Source organism: Plectrocnemia conspersa, unplaced genomic scaffold (genome assembly GCF_051122295.1).
Source record: "Plectrocnemia conspersa isolate PC_06_02 unplaced genomic scaffold, ASM5112229v1 ptg000002l, whole genome shotgun sequence".
In the NCBI taxonomy this organism is placed as follows: domain Eukaryota; kingdom Metazoa; phylum Arthropoda; class Insecta; order Trichoptera; family Polycentropodidae; genus Plectrocnemia; species Plectrocnemia conspersa.
Window position 1 is genome coordinate 5,870,368 of NW_028277166.1, and position 19,809 is coordinate 5,890,176.

Here is a 19,809-nt window from a genome sequence, read left to right on the forward strand (position 1 = left end):
ATATGCGCCCTCGGGTTCTCAGCAAACTTTTGAAACCTGCGGCTGTGAGATTGCAGGGTTCTAAGAATATTTCATTAGGCATTTCTGAGTAATTTCAGCCTGCAGAGATTTTTTTACATCTCTCGCGAGACTACTAGTCTAAAATTAATACAGTTGGTCGAGAGTTGCGACTTTTGCCTGTGGCGCTAATGTCGCAATGTCGCTATCTTCATTGAGAATCGAATTATCGACTGGCGATGGAAATAGATTGTTTGTTTGGTTTTTTAATGAATTACAAAACACGCCGGCCGACTTTTGACGTCATCAAATTACGATCGACAAATGTTTTTTTACGGTCGGAAATCGGAACCGTAACAACACTTCGTCACTAAAGTGGTTGCATCACTCCCTTGCCCTTTGAATATAATATGAATATATTATAACACATCACTACTGCTTGTTTACCCAGTGCAGATGACAGTCGTCAATTACAGATTTTGTACATAATGTGACATTTATGTAAAAAATATGATAGTGCATAACAACCAGAGCTACCTTGGAATTGAATTAATTATATCAGCGTACAGCGTTCGTAATATCATTAAACTAAATTTTCAGCTGAAATTTGGTTTAATGATATTATATTCCCTATTTTTAAAATCAAATTAAAATTCATATGAACACATTTTTAGTCCTATACCTATCTACAAGTAAGAAGCTAATCCACTTATTGTCTACCTATATAATTTAACAGGAATTATAAAAGCCAATTTGAAAACGTTTCAGCGTAAAGCTTCGTTTAACTAGGAAACTACGTATTTTTGTACATCGGCTTAACCCATTACAGCCTAAATAATTTAATAATATTATAGTCTTTATTCAGCTTTAGTTAATATAGAAAGGAATATATCGAATCTGTCGTTTCTTTGAATAATAATTTTTCAAAAACTGAGGCTTATTTAGTTAAATAACTTTTTTATTTAATTAAAATTCTTTAGCGAAATTTTATTATTCATAACATGTGCTATTTATTTAAAAATAATATTGAAATTTGAGTAAAATATTCAAAAAACTTTTTTTGAAAAGTGACTTAATTACAATTGGGGTCCTCAACTTCAAGTTTTTAATTATTCGAATATTGAATAAAAAATGCATGAAGTATAATACATTCGTATTTTTTTCTTGTTTTTTTACCGACATTAATTTATTTAACCAATAAGTGCAAAAAAATCAATTAATTGCTTGTAAAATATTATTTAATTAAAAATAATTATTGGTTAGTAATAATAATTTTATTTGCATACATGATTATTAATATTTTTTAATTTTATAAAATATCAGTGTGGGCGTCAAAACGAAAAGATTACAGATTGAGACTACGTTATAGGGGACTAGGCACCTATACAAAATTTGAGGTTAGGTACTTTCAACTGTATTTTGTGAATTTAACGAAATCAGCCACATTTTTATTACACTGATTTAAACCACATCATCACTGCAAGTACTCTAGGACTACATTGATCTACTGACACCTACATATTTAGGTAATTTTAGATGAATTTCTATCTGGAAAGTAGGGGTGGGATGGACATCATTTTTAATCAAAACAATAAATTTTAATTTACTAATTAAATCGCAAACAAACAATGCATTGACTAGATTTTGCATTATACAAATTTCTCTTAGTAATAATGATTTCGACGAGTCACACGCGGTGCTCTGATAACACTTGACAAACAAATGACCTCAAGATGCCCGCCCGCCAACCGGTGAGATAATCCTCCGCCATTTCAAAAGATTATTTCGTCGAGGAAACTTTGTTTTGACCTTTTTATTATCTGCTTCCCCGCTCCGGCCACCTGTTCTTGGTGATAAGTGATGGGTTTCTCTACAGTTGCGGTGCGATATGATCCTACTCTGGCGGTGATCCAAGTGTATAGAGAGGGCTCTTAAAAACACTCGCATGTTATCTTGTCAATTCCTCCACAAGTATTATATTAGCATAGACATACATTTCATATTAATCGATTGGTGAGAAAAGTGTAGGAAGTTTTGAAACTTGTGTGGTAAACTTTCCTTGACCGGGTCAGGCACGGGCGAATAATTGACCGACTGTAACATGTGTGGATTTAACAAATGCTTCTATTCTTTTACATAAAAAGCGCGTCAGTTTCGTCAAACAAACATATGTTCGGATCGATGGGAAGCGGCTGGAGCAAGGAGAGGCACGAGGGCGTGGTGTGGGCGGCGGGCGAGGATCGGGAGGTTGTTGCGGGAGGGCGATCGATCCCGTCGGACGCAACTGGGTCGACCCCACCGCCCTACGTCATATTACCACTGACTGTTACAACACTGACTAAGTGTGTTAGTTGTTAATGTCAAATTGCACCGGGCGAGAACGGAATCAACGTGCGTCCAATAATTAGATATCGCAAATCCGACCGACACGTGTTGCGCTTTACGCGCCGCCACCCTTTCTCGTCCTCGACTGAATAGATCGAAGAGTAATCCGAAATTCGGGCGCAAATGAATAAGTAAAAGGGTATGCGAAATTGAATTCGAAGAAGGTTTGCGGCAGTACTGGTCAATTACGCATGCAGTCGATACGGCTATACAATGGAACCTCGGATTGCGAGTAACTTTATTCACAAATGTTTCGCAATACGAACAGATTTTGACTTGATAAACGAGCTATATCATTATTGTATTGTATTGATGATTCTATTCACTTAAATGACACTTTTGAACGTAAGAAAAGGCAATAACAACTCGTTTAAACAAAAGTCCTAGTCAACAAGAGTATAATAGTAGATAACACAATTGCGTGACTTAACAGAGATTTCATTAGCACATCCGACAAACGCTCGTAAAGACTAAAAAACTACTCTATTGTGCATAAAGAATGCAAAAGACAATGCGTCTATCCAGCGTAAAAACCACTATTGTGATTTACTCCTTTGCATTAACGATCCTCAGAATATCTTGCAAATTTTACATATTCAAGGTATGAACATATTTAATTGGTCGAACATAAGAGTGATGCAATTGGCAAAACCGATTTCTGCATTTTTTTGTGACTCACGGGAGACGTCTCAAATCATTAGTAAATTGTACAAATCAACTGAATAAAGAAACAAATCTCACTCTCAGAAACCTTAGGAAAAAAAACTTCTAAGCTGGGAATAAACAGATGTATTGGGGGTTACCAAGTGAATCCTTAATTTTGTTTTGAGAAAACTGTGCCCAAATTGGGTTGACGGGGTTGCTCAAGAACGTGGGACTGGAGGATGATACACAAAAGTTGTTGGGAAACATGGCCAGGAGCTGATCACCAAAGAACTGATAAATTTGCATCGCATGCAATAGCACAATGATACAAAGATCTCGTTTGTAGTGGTGGAAACGAAGCCGAGAAACCCTTCACTTCAAATGAAATCAGGTAGATCTATAAAAATGTGGAAAACGATGCAAAATTACGTGGAAAAGCACCACCCGATTAAGGCTGTTAAATGACAATGCAATATCACATTTCCAAAGTGTTAAGGAATAAATACCTAGTTAAAGTTCTATGAAAAGAAAAAGCGGTACTTGTTAAGAATATCGGCGCCACGCTTAGAAACCAATGGTTATGAATCCTTCGCTGCGGTTTGGTCCCAACGGCTACGAAAGCGACTAGCAACGTTTTGTTACATAAATTTGTTTTTTTCATTGCTCTCATAAAAAATTAAATTCTTAATAAAAAGCAAGGTTTCACTGTATGTATTTGCTTTGCTACGTCGCTTCACTGAATTCGCACTATGCTACGTCAAATACCGACTAAGACGACTCTAAAAAGACAGAGAAAGCAGCCGCTTCTCACTTCCCGTGAAACCTGATCCAGCTACGGAGTCCGAAATCCCATAGCTCAACCCAATCTTAGGAAACACAAATAGTATTTGATTTTGAAACTGTTAAGAACAAAAATAATAATAATAAATAAAATAAAAAAACACAACTATATGGACATAGTATGTATGTACATTTATTATAAAAATTGAGGCTAAGAAAATATTACTTTAGTGATATTGTGTCTATAGATGATGTCGAGACAATATTATTAGGATGAATTGATCGAAGACACAAGTTGTTTGAACTGGCTGATGCAGAAGATTATTTCATTTAAAATTGTAAGCCTATTCATAGAATATCAAAGCCAAACATTCTGTTCAAAAGATTGCTTGTAAAGAAAAAGTATGGAGCGTACAAAAAAACTGTACAATATTTAATAAATTTAATTAAAGTATTAATATTATATTTTAGACATTCTATATAAATAAACATAGTATGATACACATTTTTTTTCAAAAAAAAAAATCTGTTTAGTAAGGGTAAGATTAGAATCTGTTTTTGATACAAAAAGTGTTATATTGAAATTTTTATAGCATTTCACGCTACACTATACTTTGTCGAACACACTCCTCTTCCAAACCAAACGAAGCCGGAGATCCCACGATCGTCACGGGGAAGTCTAGTTAAAAATAACCTCAGAAACGCCGTATGATGATTGGGGCCCCGCCGTAAAAATCGGCTCGTCTGCCGCCCGTAGCGGGGGCGGATTGCGCAATGTCCTATGTTAGCTCATCCCGAAAATTCGACCATCAAGATGAACGTTGGTAACCCCAATAATGGCGTCGACGTTGGATAATACGCGCCCCAGTAAACCACTATCGATTTGTCCCACATGCCGCTGGTAACCGCACACCATGGTACACAAAGCACATTGCGAGCACCTGAGCAAAAGAACGCGATGTAAGCAAATTATTGCGATAGACCAATTTCACTTTCCCTCAGCTGAAGCGAAACGATTCAATAAAATCTGAAATATTGTCCGAACCAGTTACAAATTACTGCGTGATACACACGTCACTCTTTGAAATCTATCACTATTAATATCACATGTCATACGTCGCTGCTCGCGTACGTTAACCATAATCATTTACGTGATTGAAGATGACGCGCTTGTTGATACTCTATGTTTAACTTTGATACGTGCGTACATCGTCAGTTATGAATTAATATTTGTATGAGCTAAAATAAGTCTGGCAATAATTGAGCACCCGCGCAAATTTCAACTAGAAGCAGATCGTTAATAACACGCCCGATATCGAGATCAAAAGACTTGAAAATATCCAGGAAGATCTTTAGAAAATGTGTAAGGTCAGTCTCCCTTCAACCCCCAACGACCGTCTGGCGTCCACCTACTACCGCCCACTAATAATAGCGCCGTTTTTGCGGGCCGACAATACGGCGGGGGTCCAAAAATAGCGAGAAAGACACCCACGGTTATCAAAGGTCACCACAACGTATCTACTACTATCAGCCGTATGCGAGTGGCACGAGACATACGAGGAAATAAAATAAGGATGAATAACAAACACGTAATCCTTCTATCGATTCATCACGTGTTCGTTGATTTTTTTGTATTTATAAAAAATGCTGTACCATTTGGTTTAAATTACTTTTCCGTTCGCGTGCTTATGCACGTTAGAAGTCATAATTTATAAACTACCACAATAAAACAAGGTAGGCGTAATAGCTACCCTTTCGAGATAACGCTGCCACTAGAAGAATCTGAAAGGTCAAGACGGCATTTAGGGCAATTTGAAACGAGAGATTGCACGTGATTTTTTGAAAAAAAAGAACTGACTATAAATTATTGTTTATGTATATAAAAGTTGGCGTGAATTTAAGACACAAAAGATAACGTGACACGTGATTATAATACAAAAGTTAAACACGAAGAACAAAGAGAGACTCAAAGTCACGTTGAATGGAATATATCTTGTTTCAAAGAACAGTGGCACTCAACGACACGTTACCGCACCTTCTAAGTTAAATTAAGAAAATTAATAAAAGTATCTTAGAAAAATAAATGTCTATACGTTGTCTATAAGTAAAATAATAATAATAAATACTATCATTAGTCTGATTTAAAATACAATATTGGGTTACACTAACATAGTCTCACGGTAGAAGATAAACTAAAATCCATTTAAGAAATAAAAACAAAATGAGATGCGGATCTTTTATTGCAAATAAGATTTCTATGTATTTTTTTTATTATCTTAATATTATTTATTAACAAATATTTAGATATATTGAAAAAATATTTAAAAAATAATAATCAATACAAGAAGCTACTGTATCACTTTGTAAGCGGGAGACGAGATTCGGTGTTTTGCATTGCTTATTTGTTAAGAGCGGGAGAACAGGACGATTTTTTTTATTGCAATGTTGGAATTTTGTTCATTAACGCACATCTGTTATTGTAAATATTTACTATGTAGAACAGATTCTACTTTACCACTTCAACAACAGATTTTTTAAATAAAGCAAATAACACATCTGGTTATTATGTTAATTTTTTTTTATTATGATGATGTTTTAAATTTATCTTTTGATAATAAAGCCACAAGAAGCAGTCAGTTTTCGAATAATTTTACAACAGAAAGTGAATAAATTTATAAAAGTCAATAATTCTTAATGATTAAGTCCCCGAGGTTTTATAGTTAATCGTACAATGATAATTACATTTATCATATAGATTTATTTTGCACATAAATTTCCAACGTACAAAAACATATTTCAATCAATTTAAATTTGACGTTTTCTGGCAATTCATCAATTTTATACGTTACATAAGAACTTGACAGACTTATGATACAAATTATTTTTTCTGGACAGCTGTTTTAATGCAACTAGCAACACTAGCAGCTTCTATTTTAAAATCAATGTTGACAGTACTGTTGATCAGACAGCTGTCAATGATCACGCGTGTTTAAAGTGTCAAATGTTAGATTGCAGCAACACATTTAGGAAATTGATTGCTTAATCACATCTCGACGCGTTAAAATTGTGCAATTGTTCTACAGAAATAACAATTCTGTTTGAACTGTTTATCGAAATTTATGGGAAGATTATATAGTAAATTTCATCGTCCTACTGAGCGAACAATTCGCAACAAAAAATATTGCTGCTGTAAGTGAAATTGTAGCTAAAGACCAGAATTCGTAGCTTTTGAGCTTTTCTTATGGCTCCCTTTGACCCATTTTGCATCTGGACTTGCACCTACACAATTATAAAATTCAGATAAAAGAACGGACAGAGATCATGGACAGCGAAGAATTTATGCAGATTGGGTGTTGAATAATGATTTTTCAAAAAAAATCTTCCTTTCTGATGAGGCACATTTTCACCTCTCTGGGTATATTAATAAACAAATTTACCGCATATAGTGCGATGAAAATCCTCATGTTCGGTGCATATTGTGGTCAGGCGGCGTCATTGGGCCTTACTTTTTTAACGGTGAAGGTCAGGCTGTAATAGTTAATGGTAAGCGCTATAGGCACATGATAACCATTATTTACGTGGAAGACATGCAACAAATCACAACGAATAGTGTGAAACGTTGATGTTTTACATGAAAAGTTCCCAGGTTGTAATATTTCACGTTTTAGTGTAGTCAACTGACTGCCAAGATCATGCGACTTAACGCCGTTGATTTTTTTGAGGGGTTACGCCAAGTGTCGTGTCTACGCCAATAAACCCGAAACGTTAAAGCACCTAAAAACCAATATCCGCTAAGTTATGTACGAAAGGATCCGCTGCCGTATAAGCTCCAGTGGTGGCCGTTTAATTGATATAATTTTTCATAAATAATAAAATACGTCAAATGTTCCATTATTAAAAAATCCAAAATCCGAAACGGAAGTTAGCACCACTACTTTTAACTACTTCCCGTAAGTGGTGTATTATATTATAATATGATATATGAGATCACGCGTTGCGTGTTGATTTCTTTGAATTCTGTTGTATTATTTTATGAGTCTTTAGACCTTCAATGTTTAAGGAGTATTATTATAACATACGACACCTTGTTGAGTCTGTCTCATATCTTTCCAAGAAACAGCAAGTAAAAATATGAAACCTATTTTTTTTATCAAGTTAGCAGTTATTATAATTACCAAAGAATCAGTCCTACGTGACTCTGAGCTCTGCCCTAAAATCAATTCCCTGCTTCTGAGAATTCTGGATGACGAAAGGTCGTATTTTTTATCGAAGCACTGTTGCGGTTTTTCTCAAAATTTTCAAGAACGACCGCGGCGGGTCTTGGTCAACGACCTCGTGCAGCGCCTGCGCTCGGGAGGTCCCCTCATCCCATGGACCTCTCCCGCCAGGAGGTTCTTGCAGACGGTCTGGGTCGGAGGTGTGCACGAGTTGCTCGGGCATATCGAGCGGCACGGAGCAGTCAGCTGATCGGCTCGGCCCACCGCCCGAAACAGGAATTCGCGAATCGGAACGCAGGTCGTCGGCCGAGGCGTAATGCATCCCATCGTTCATGTTAATCTTCGGCGCGTTGGGCTCGGTTCGGGTTGCGAGAGATGATACGTCCGAGAGTGGGGTAGGTCGCGACATTGGCGTCTCAACTTTCGACTGATAATGAGACGAGCGAGACGTCGACCTTGCGATCGAATCTCAGCAGACGGGTCCGCGACCTTATGGCGAACCTACCTTTAAAAAGCGGCAGGATAAACAATACGATCGTTAATAATGAGAAATTCGAGCTGCGCGCAGAGACAAGGGTAGGGTCTGTGTCTCAAGGCGAGAGCGTCTCGTGAATTGGGCATTATTTATTAAATCTTCTCAAAAAAAAAAAACATTGATTCCAAGAGAATAAAGTATTTATAAATAATGAACACTGAAAAACGCGAAGGTGACTGTAACCCGCCGAAAGGGCTAGGTTTTTTTTTACCAAGGACATTCGGAAAATAAAGATAAATAAGAACAGATGTGCGGGGAGCAACGATTGAGAACAACTGTTTTAAAATATTTTATCGGTGATAATCTTGAAACGAGCAAAAGAATATATTCTCCCATGTCTTCCTTCCTGGACAAAATTGAATAATACCGAGAATAAATATGAACCGATATTCTCACGTCAAAAAGTGAAATGAAATCCCATATTTAATATGTAAAATGTGAAAAAAATATAAAATTCAGAATGTAAACCTTACACCTGCTTGAGAAGAAAAATAGGATTTTCATAGATAGCAAATAACACTATGTTAAGTTAGATCCAGACTTATATGACTATCTATAATTCCTCTTACACCACCGTCGTACTGAGAACGTGTCGATACGTCCTGGTGTAACTAGGGTTCCCAATTATTCGAATATTGAATAAAAAATTGACGAACTATTCAAATATATTCGTAATTTTTTTCTTGGTTTTTGCCGATATTAATATATAAAAAATCAATTAATTCCTGGCAAATATTATTTAATTTAAACATAATTATTTTAATTAATCATTAATTACTTGAATAATCATTCAACTTCAATTGTATAAAATATGCATAACACAATGCATTGCGCATTACTGATCAGTGAGGCGTTAAAAGGAAAATGCTTAATTTATTATAGCATAATTTTTGATCAGGGACGTAATTTTAGCTTTTTTAAAATCACCAGAGTAAAGATCAGCTACGATTGAATTAATTCAGAAAAAAATATGTACATACAGCCTTGGCCATAATAATGGGCCACCCCTTAAAATGGTGTGTAGCTCTTTATAAGGGCATAGTCTGACTGAAATATTTTAGCAGGTAGTTGTAACCGTACTTCTGAGGGCTATACAAAGGAATTTGTCATTTTTAATTGCTGACTTGTTTTAAAAAAATATTGCAGATCTAATTGTTCAGTCTCGATAAGTGATTTTGGCATTTATATGTCGTTATATTTTTTTTATTTGATAATTTATTTCACAAAACATGAACTTTACAAAAATTTGCGACGCACATCTGTTTTTTAGATAAGGGTGGGCCTCTCCAACATTCCGTTTCGTTTAACGAACAAATTCTATGAATTTCGGTCATATTAGACACACCCATAATCATTTTCATTTTCGCCCATAAGCATTTCAAAAAAATAAAGGCGCATAAAGGATCATGTATTTTGGAGCGGCACTAGTCACTCGGGTATATTGAGAGAGAAAACGAATACATGCGTTGCTCAAATATACATTTTTTTCAAATAGTGTAAACGAATACTTTACGAACGATCGACGCGGATAACACGGCATTAGCTCATGACAAGAGGTCACGAAATCATAGACCTACCTCTACGACTCATTGGATTTAGATGCTACTTTAACGCCCACCTGAACTAAGCCATTGCGAGAAGGAACAATCAGCTAAAGCCGATTCCGCGACTGGTCATAAATTCAAGCATCAAAAAATACATACAAAATCAGTAATATTTATAACATCTTCCAATATGCAAGACCTATTTTTTTTAATATTTCAATTGATCTGTAAGATTAAGAAAATCAAATAAATAATCAAAGGCACGTTCGAAATTTAAAAACATGTTGGATTCAAACCCGGGCATTTCTGGTATTAATTACCGACCTATATCTATCGTGCTGGATATTTGTCATACAAAAGAACGAGAAAGAATAAGCTATTTTGCTACTTTAAAGAGCCTTGATAATCGTATATCCGAATAAAAGAGCAGACGTGAGACTTGGAATTAAGAAAGTCGTTGGCAAACTCAGCAAATGCATTAAATGGGTGCTATATATTAAATAGCAACCCCAATATAAAATGCTTTAGAAATATTTTCTGAGCATTATATATTTACTTTCCAATTATCCCTCGTATACGATTCTCAAACTTTTCGGCATGCGACCTACTTTTTACAACGACTAACTTTTCCGACCTACATATTTTTATTGCCTCAATATTAGTACGCATAGCGAGAAATTTATCGATTTCTATAAATATATGCGTGGTAAGAAATTTCAGTATTGTACCATTTTAATTGAAAATGCTACGAGAACTAGCTAGAGGAAATGTTATGATGTATATTTAAGACGTGCAGCGAAAAACTTCTAATTTTCCTCACGAAATACATTTTTAATGGAAAAACTACGATACAAGCAAAGCAACTCACGACTTTGGATTCTGTATGCAACCCACGAACGTGAACCGCTGTTACAGATTATATAAAATTAACCGAGGTTCTTAAGGCTTATATAGCACATTTTTAAACCCGTAATCTTAGTAGTTAGAATGCTAGGGATAAAGGGTAAAAGATGCAAATTTAATCGCGAGAGAGCTAATTAAAATAATGAAACCATCTGGGAAAGCAAAGGGCAAACGTTTATATAAGGATATTATAAAGCCTAAATTTTATTTACAGACACAGAAAATGTTGATTATTTTTATATGTATATAAAGCTCTCAAGTCCACTAAAAAGAACGGGCAGGTTATGGAAGTTTGACGCAAAGTGAAATAACGTGTTCCTGAAACATTTTCATAGACGTTCGCGTTGTTTGAATAGTAAGCTCATTTCCACAATGAACAATGGAAAACTTACGAACAAGGTTGTAAGACTATCTAAAAATTGTTTCTTACACTCGCTCGAACTCCAGACGGTCTTATAACTTCTTGTCTCGCCGACAGACTATTTAGGTATGTACGAGGATGGCAAGTAAGTTCGGCTCGGCACAAACACGCCGACAACTTTCTCTCGGCTCCTTGCGAAGACAAAGCGCCTATGTCTGGGCCGAATTGCGACTAAATGATACACAATAAATATTTTAGGTAAATTTAAACAAGGACGTCTATTTATACATGCTGCATGACACAAATTACAATAAAATGATGGCGTGCATGCAGCACGATTAACGATCTTGAGACGTCCGGTGCCATGCACGATTCGGCTCTATATTTAGAAATTTCATACTGGCGAAATTTGACGATATAAAAATCGTTCCCAGATAACTACAGCGCGTAATGAAAGGAACGTTCGTTCGTTAAATCAACAGTAAAACAAGCACTGGAAGCGCCATTGTGCAAATATAGAAACACTATATTCAATTTGCAAAATAAAAAAATGTCAACGACCGCTTAGTTATGTGTTTCCTGCCTTTATTGAAAAGCAAAACCTTCCATGTATAGTACGTAAATGTACCATAAACATATAACTTTAATATTTAATGTTTGCGCTAATGGCGAAACAATCAATATTATAAAATTATAATATAACAAGTAACCATTATCGCAGAGCAATGTAATGAACTCATAGGCTAAAAGAAGTGATAAATGGGAGAGATAAACAATGATTTTTCATACAAATTTACGCGTTAACGCTAAATGCGTTTTGGTCCAGAAAATATGCGTTAAAAGCGTAATAAACAAAATTGATATTGGTATTAAGTAACGATCAGAGATCAAGGATTAGCATCCCCAAACGAACAACGGCCGTTCGATACCATTACAAGTAGTAGTGCAGTGCTGCCAAATCTCCATCTGTTCAAACTCCAACGTTCACGCAACGATTTTTATATAAAAAATATTAAAAACTTGATTTATTTTTAAATTTCTAGTTATAATTTTTTCAACATTTTTACCCTGCATAGTACCCAAAGTCAAATATTGTGGCGGAAGCGTTACGAACTGGGGTTGCATGGCATTAGCAGGGGTAGCAAACCTGTACATTTGCGAGGGTAGTATGAATAGTAACACTTATATTTCAATGTTGGAATCCACTTTAATGGATTCATACAGGAAAATGTTTCCAAGCACAAACCACGCTACCATCCGAGTCCAGCAAGACCGTGCCATATTTGCAAAAAAAGAAGGGTTGGTTTGTAAAATGACCTGCGCAGTCACCACACCTAAATCCTGTAGAGCAATTATGGTCAAAATTAAAGTTTGATTACTATATGTAAATGCATTTACATATAATAATCAAGCTTTCGAGTTTGAAGACCGACAGTTAGACATTTACAGTGAAAAGTTGGTAACAATTTATTCAGTTATGGTGCATGTACTAAAGGAAAATATTGTATATTATTTGTTCCGAGCACTAGTGGAGAAGCATGCAAAGGAATGATGTCCTCGGGATGATCCGCTAAAATATCACAAGTGTCGTTAGGCATTTGTCTGCGCATGTGGATGGAGACCTCCCACAAAATTAATTGTACGTGTTTCAATATTGGCAATTTATAACTGAATAACTTTGCCTTCTATAAAAAATGAACACGCTGACAACTGTGTAGATCAGGACACTAGTGTTTTATTAAACACAAGCTACTTTATCCACGCGAAACAAATAATGTAGAGCGCTACTCAAAAAATCCGCTAAAAATGCTATATTACTCCACGACAACGCTCGGTCTTATACCTATGTAGCAGTATATTCAACTCATTTATACTATTATGTAAATATTCGTTTGAAATACATTTCTTGTTAGCCAGTTCAAAAATAAGGATCGTCGAATTATATAATTGTAAATAACGACGCCATTAGGACCTTACTTAATTCGCAATTTGGACAAAAATCCCTCGTTGCGCAATAAAAATACCAAAAGGTCAAACTTTGAATACGCCCTTCGCGACTTTAATAAAATAGATTGCTCTGCGGCGAAATAAAAACCGTATGAATTATTTATCGCCGAGCTTGAGAGAGGACGAAGGGTTTGCAGATAATACCCATCTCCGACGAGGAACCCTTTAAAATTCCCGTTGTCAACCGGAGCGAGACATAATCGAGAATGTGCCGTAATTTAAACTCGATAAATCGCATGTCTCGGGAATAAAATATGACGAAAGAAACTCAAGAGATGGCGATGTTTTAACCAAAACAAAAAACACAGGTATACAACCAGAAGGGTTCTTTGAACTGGCGCGCCGACGACTGGGACTTGGGTTGAAAAAAACCTCTTCTCACGCACACACGCCTATCTCGAATGCGAGGAAGCGTAAAATCGGCTCTACCTGAGAAATTTGCGAAAATGAGCAACAAGTGCTGTTAGGCCCGTTTGCTAAAAAAAAAGCGCGATCGAACGATCTAAAAACTGGTTGCGGTGGTGAATGAGACGCGAATAAAAAAAGGACGAAAGAGAGTGCATTGAATCTGAGGTGTTTGCCCCCATAGGGCAGCAAACTCGTCGGCCCTTCCCCCAGATCCTTGAGCAAACACAAAGGATGCATGCGGTTCATGCGAGGATTCGATGACCTATGCAGTTAATGGCCCGGCTGTTTAACTTTTCCTCTTGAGCCGAATTGACAGGGTTCGCTTATCGAAAGCAGTAAACCGTTAGGATTCGGAGGACCAAAGTTGAACACCCTCCGAGGTTTCTGCACTCCGTCGGGAGTGTGTCAGTGGTTCCACAACCGGCGGCGCGTAACGGCGCTCCCTTACAATTGGACGATCGCGAAAACTTTAGAAACTTTAGTTATCGGGCGTGTCCAACTCTAAGCCATCTTAATTCTAAACTAATAATTAAATCTCAACAGTTAGGCGAAGCATGTTGTGCTTTGTCAATGTCAAGATTTTCCTCAACGAATTACATAAGCATTTTCTCTGGACAAATAGACAAAATAATCTGGCGGTATAAGAACAATGGCCGTAACAACTTGAATTGTTATTATTTTGCAAGATATGCTGATTACATTTTTTCTAAAATATCACATGAGTCATACAAGAAAACTCTGGCAAAATATTTATTTAGGTGCATTTTATGATTACTTAAAATGGAGTAAAGTAATATTAGTAAGACATCTTAAACCAAAAGTTTGGTTGGCTAATTTACAGTGAAGGCATTCGCTATGATAGCAAATGAAAACGCCAGGAGTGAAAGGAGATGCCAAAGCAAGAATATGTTCAGACATTTTCAATTTTACCTGTATTTTTAAAAGCTATTGTGGGGGGTTCTTCTTCTTGAAACTCGCTCAATAATTATGGTAAACACCGTATAAGGATGAAATTGACAAAATATTGTAAAAAAAGGGACCATACAAAAGCCCTCGTTACGTCCAGAAAAAAAGTTTCACATAAATAACACGTAATTACTCTCCGATGCATTAAAATAATATTTCTTTTTTACGAAATGGGGACGGAAACAATATATCGCTGGACGGCAAAAAGCACAGTAAAGCCACAATATTTCCGATCTCCAACGAGGAGAGACGCCCTGAGACGGTAGACCATACGGTTATAGATGGTCAGGGCCAGAGAGAGGCTCCCGGAGATGAGCACCGCAGCAGAGAGAAACGATCCTGCACTACACTGACCTCTGAGGACCATCCACTAGACATCATCCCTCCGCCAGCTTCTCTACCACCGCTCGGAAAATAACGATACTCGCCCACCATAGTTTATCGCAATATATGTAATATTATATATTGTGTTATTAAATATATCATATATTTACATTTTTTTAAATGTAATTAATTCAAAATTGTTGTGTATTCTCTAGTCACTTATGTACAGTGGTAGGTTAGGAAATTTGAATTAACTAATTTAAACGCTAGTAATCCATTTTAATTGGGAAAAGTTCATACTCTTTTTGCTCGTATGTCGAGGCAATTTTTTTTAAATTTGCTCGTATCTCAAATTACTCGTAAGCCGAGATTCTACTGTATATCATGAATTAAAAAAAAACATTTCATTAGAAATAGTTCTACGAAAAGTGTGCCTGACATAACTGAAGCTAAAGAATCAAGAACATGCTACATGATATTTCTAATATATAGGTTTTCAAGCACATTTGAAAAACTAACTAAGTTAAGTGCAGAAATCGGCATTTTTTCATATTTTATTCATGTAGTTCTCATTTATTCCCGAGTTTTAAACTTGTTTGATTGTTTTCGAATATTTTTTTAACAAACTGCTATTTAAATTAAGGAAAAAACTTATCTTTACATATTTTACTAAAGAGGCAGATTTGCTTTGCCATTCAAAAAAATGATTCACCAAAAACTCAATAAATATATTTTGATTCCAATGATACTACAAAAATATATCTGTAACGATCATCACTTTTCACGTAAATGTCTTCGATTAATAATCCTACTCGTTTTTGCAACAATATTATTGAATCAGTATTCCTATGCTGAAGCAGACGCAGATTATGTCAGCGCGCAAGCTTTTCGATTTATTATTCGACCATCTTTAAATTCACGTGAAACTTTTTTGATCTGTAATATATAAATATATTTTTCTTATTTTTCTCACTTATAATGGATAACACATGTCCAGATATGTAAATAATAAGATTACATATTATATACTGTACAATTAATCACAACGGTTATTTATTAAATTTTCACGCGTTCGCTCCATCGCAACTTCGCGTATAAATTGATCGTTATCGATAAAATTGATTTGCTGAATTTTTCTCATTTAATTTGATGTCTTTAACCGAGTATTTCACAGATCCGCGTACTATTTATATTCAGGCGTTAATAGATTATTTGAGAACATAATATCATACATAAAGGAAAAAACTCTAATTACGAAAGATGAACAGTATTGTGTAACAGGTAGTAAGCTTGTCTCAGCACACTGCTACTTCAACTGATATATTTTTTAGGCTATAGAAAATATTTATTGTTAGGCTATAGAAAATATTGATGAGGTTTTAACAATAACCATTAAAAAATTAGAAATCGGCATTTCAGAATACATAGAAATGCACAATAGGTAAGTGATTCTTTCTTCATAAGCTTCGAGACACTTCGAGAAAGTGCAGCTAAACACTAACGCGATTGGCTCTCAATTTGTTTAATTTCCAATTCGTCTAACCTTCCACGAATAAGCATTATAAAATAAAGTGACCCTTGGTCACATCACCAATCAGTCCTGAACTCTCTCACAAATCTAAGATTCGTAAATTCGATCTCTCATTCTACACTAGTATTTTTCTGTCCCCATTTTGGTAGATTATATATTTTGTACAATTAAATGTCATTAAACTCTTTCGGCATTCAACTGGCCGCATAAGTCACCTTTCTTGGCCACTTATCCTAAAGGTATCTCCATAATAAATAAAACATAAGTTTTTGTTAACTACTATAGCTTTATTCAGAATGCCAGCAAACTTTTCTAAAAAAAATTACAGCCAGCTTTAAAAAACTATTCAAGATGTTTGTTTTAATTATTATACTCAAATGTACGATAATTATAAAGTGCGCCATATTATTATCGAACGTTCGTTTCAATATTGATAAAAATTAATTAATTATTAGTAGAAAAAAATCGGCACGTGTATTATTCACTGAACATACAACATTTATTATTCAGATATACGTGTAAATTAATGCAAAAACTTGTATTTCAAGCATTTTTATGGCGTATAATAAAATATACAAATTATTTTTTATAGTATTATACTAGAAGAAGGTCAAGAGCGTGTAAGAAAATATTTTTTTAGATTTTGTGATGACCATAGACAACATTCCATTTTGTAGTTCTATTAAAGAAATTTTAGTTTGATTCTCTTCGATTTTAAAAAAATGAGTGCAAATTTGGACAGAAGGCCGAAGAACGAGAGAAAGAGGGGGAGCGTGTAGTGTGAGAATATTGTCCAGAGTCTAGACGAGCCAAGTTAGCGACTAGACTAGACGACGAAGGTCGAAGACACTAACTAGTGGATGCACTGCAATAAATAATAATAAAAAATGTACTCGACACTTCATCTCATGATTAAAATACGTCATACAAATTAACAACTACGATTGACTCATCTTCTCAATTGCACAATCTTGCGCCGTTATTACAATACACATTTTTTTATGTACTCCATATGTAATTATAAAATTGGTTTTTAGATCATGTTCTATTTTGCATGAGTGACGTATTTTGCGGGCGGCGCCAATAGACTAGGCGAGGCGCTCAAGCGGCGCATAGACAATGCAAATGTCAAATCGCGAACGATTTTTTCAGTTCTCATGGCTGGCAAATTAGACGTTAAGACCACATAAAATACAAATATATCAAAAATATATAACAAACTAGGCGAGGCGCCCGAACAATGCAAATGTCAAATGGCATGATTTTTTCAGCGATCATGGCCATCAAATTTGACATTACGACTATTGTACAATACGAATATATTATTATATTATAAAATAAAATGAACGGATTATACGTCCGGGAACGAGAGGAGTGGGGGGATGCAACGGGGCGACAAGTTCGGTCGAATCGATCGCGAGCGGAACGATTCGGCGGAGGGGCGTAGCCCCCAGCGGGGGCGCAGTCTTAGGCGACGGGAACTTACCACCTCAGCCATACACATTAGGATCGGCGGGCAGCAGCGGCGGCAGCGGCAGCGGCTGACGAACTGTGACACTAAATTCGGACGCACACGGACCGACACGACCCACTCGGGCAAACCTGCCACTACACGACAGCCGTGCACGGCCGCCAACTTGCCGCTACACAATCATGGCAACACTGCAATTCATCTGTCAAATCAAATATATTTTTATTTTTAAAAAATAATTGCTAATATCGCACTAATTCATAAAAAATAAAATATAAATGTATTTTACATTTATTTTTATAATTTAGTTACCATAGAGAAATAATATAAAAAAAATCGTTGATCTCAAACGCGAGTTCCAACCAGTGGATTGTGATACCCGAAAAGTCGGTTGAACGTATTTGTTGCATATAATTAATATTCGTTTTCGATTAAGTTCATTTTTTCTTGGTATTCGCATGCCAATTATCAGCCGAAATTGACGCGTAGTTTGTGTTTGACAGCCAATGATGACGCTTTTTGTCACGCTCGCGGATTTCTTTATTTTAATAATAATGGATTTATTTGGAATATGGCCAACGGGCGAGGCAAATCAAACAGCGCCTCGTGCGCCAGAATCATCATCCGATAGTTATTGTGACTTGTTAAGAAGTTGCATTACATAGTTGAAAATGGAAAAACTCGCAGTAAGCTAGTGTATATATTTTAAATGGCATTTGTCGATAATATGCTAAATAAAAGGGTTAATATCGAGTACATGTGTTTTTTTAAAAAGAGATGAGCGACTTAGCATGCTAACTACCGATGAAAATGCAAGAAATTAAATGGAGTATACTTAGCAATCGTCGTATCATTATTAGAGGGATTGTTAAAAAAATCTTACGGGTTTTGGATTATGATATATTGATTTGAAACAGGTTTTGCAACAAAAATAAAATAAAAAATAATGAAGACACTCCCCAGTTTATGCAGTTGGTAATATATACTGGAGTTTTCAGTCAGATCTTTAAATAAGTGTTTTTTAATTTATTTTTTACTTTTCTACTAATTTTAGACGTAATATTTAAGACCGTCAAATTGCAGTTATTTAGATTTCAAATTGTAAAAGCTACCACCCTAACGCATCAACGTCTTCACGTCCCTTTATTGTCAAGGTGATAAATATAACACACATGGCAAACTACAAAATAATATGTATGTAGGTATCAGATTATCCCATTAGTCTTTTTTTCTTATATTTGAAAAAATGTTCAACTTTTTATAAATTGACGATAATTTTACTATTCGTTCGGTGTTTGTTTACAATAGTTGTATCAATGATGATATTTAGTAACGGGACATTTTTAACCCTAATTTTACAATGGCAGCGGAGATAAAATAATCTCAGTTAAGCTAGATTATGCTTTATGTGTTTCAATTCGGTTTTTAATGCGACAAACGGAGTTATAAACATATCTAATGTAATGGGCAGGGATGTCATTAAATTTAGAAAGGTTCTAAATATTTCGTTCCGGAAATTTTGTCATTGAATATCTACGTAAGGACGGGTAGTCCTTAAAGTTGTTAGTGAGGATATTTGAGCTGCTGTCAACGCAGGTCCGAAATTAACGAACAGAAGCTAGAACAAATGCTCAACGTGTTGCCTACATTAATTCAGACATTTAAAAAATTAGGAAATGTGTTAATTTGCAAAATATGTTTACCTCATAAATTGTCTGAGTAAAACCTCGCGCAG

At 35.6% G+C, this 19,809-nt stretch overlaps 1 protein-coding gene across 1 annotated transcript in view; it reads right to left on the minus strand.

The window, feature by feature from the left end:
- Positions 1-18,220, minus strand: part of PRL-1 (protein-tyrosine phosphatase 4A family member PRL-1) — a 65,653-nt gene extending 47,433 nt beyond the window's left edge. Inside the window, exon 1 of the mRNA XM_088204490.1 lies at positions 18,090-18,220. The gene's annotated coding sequence lies outside the window, so the exon portion shown is untranslated. The remainder of the gene's footprint in view (positions 1-18,089) is intronic.
- Positions 18,221-19,809: the final 1,589 nt, after the last annotated feature.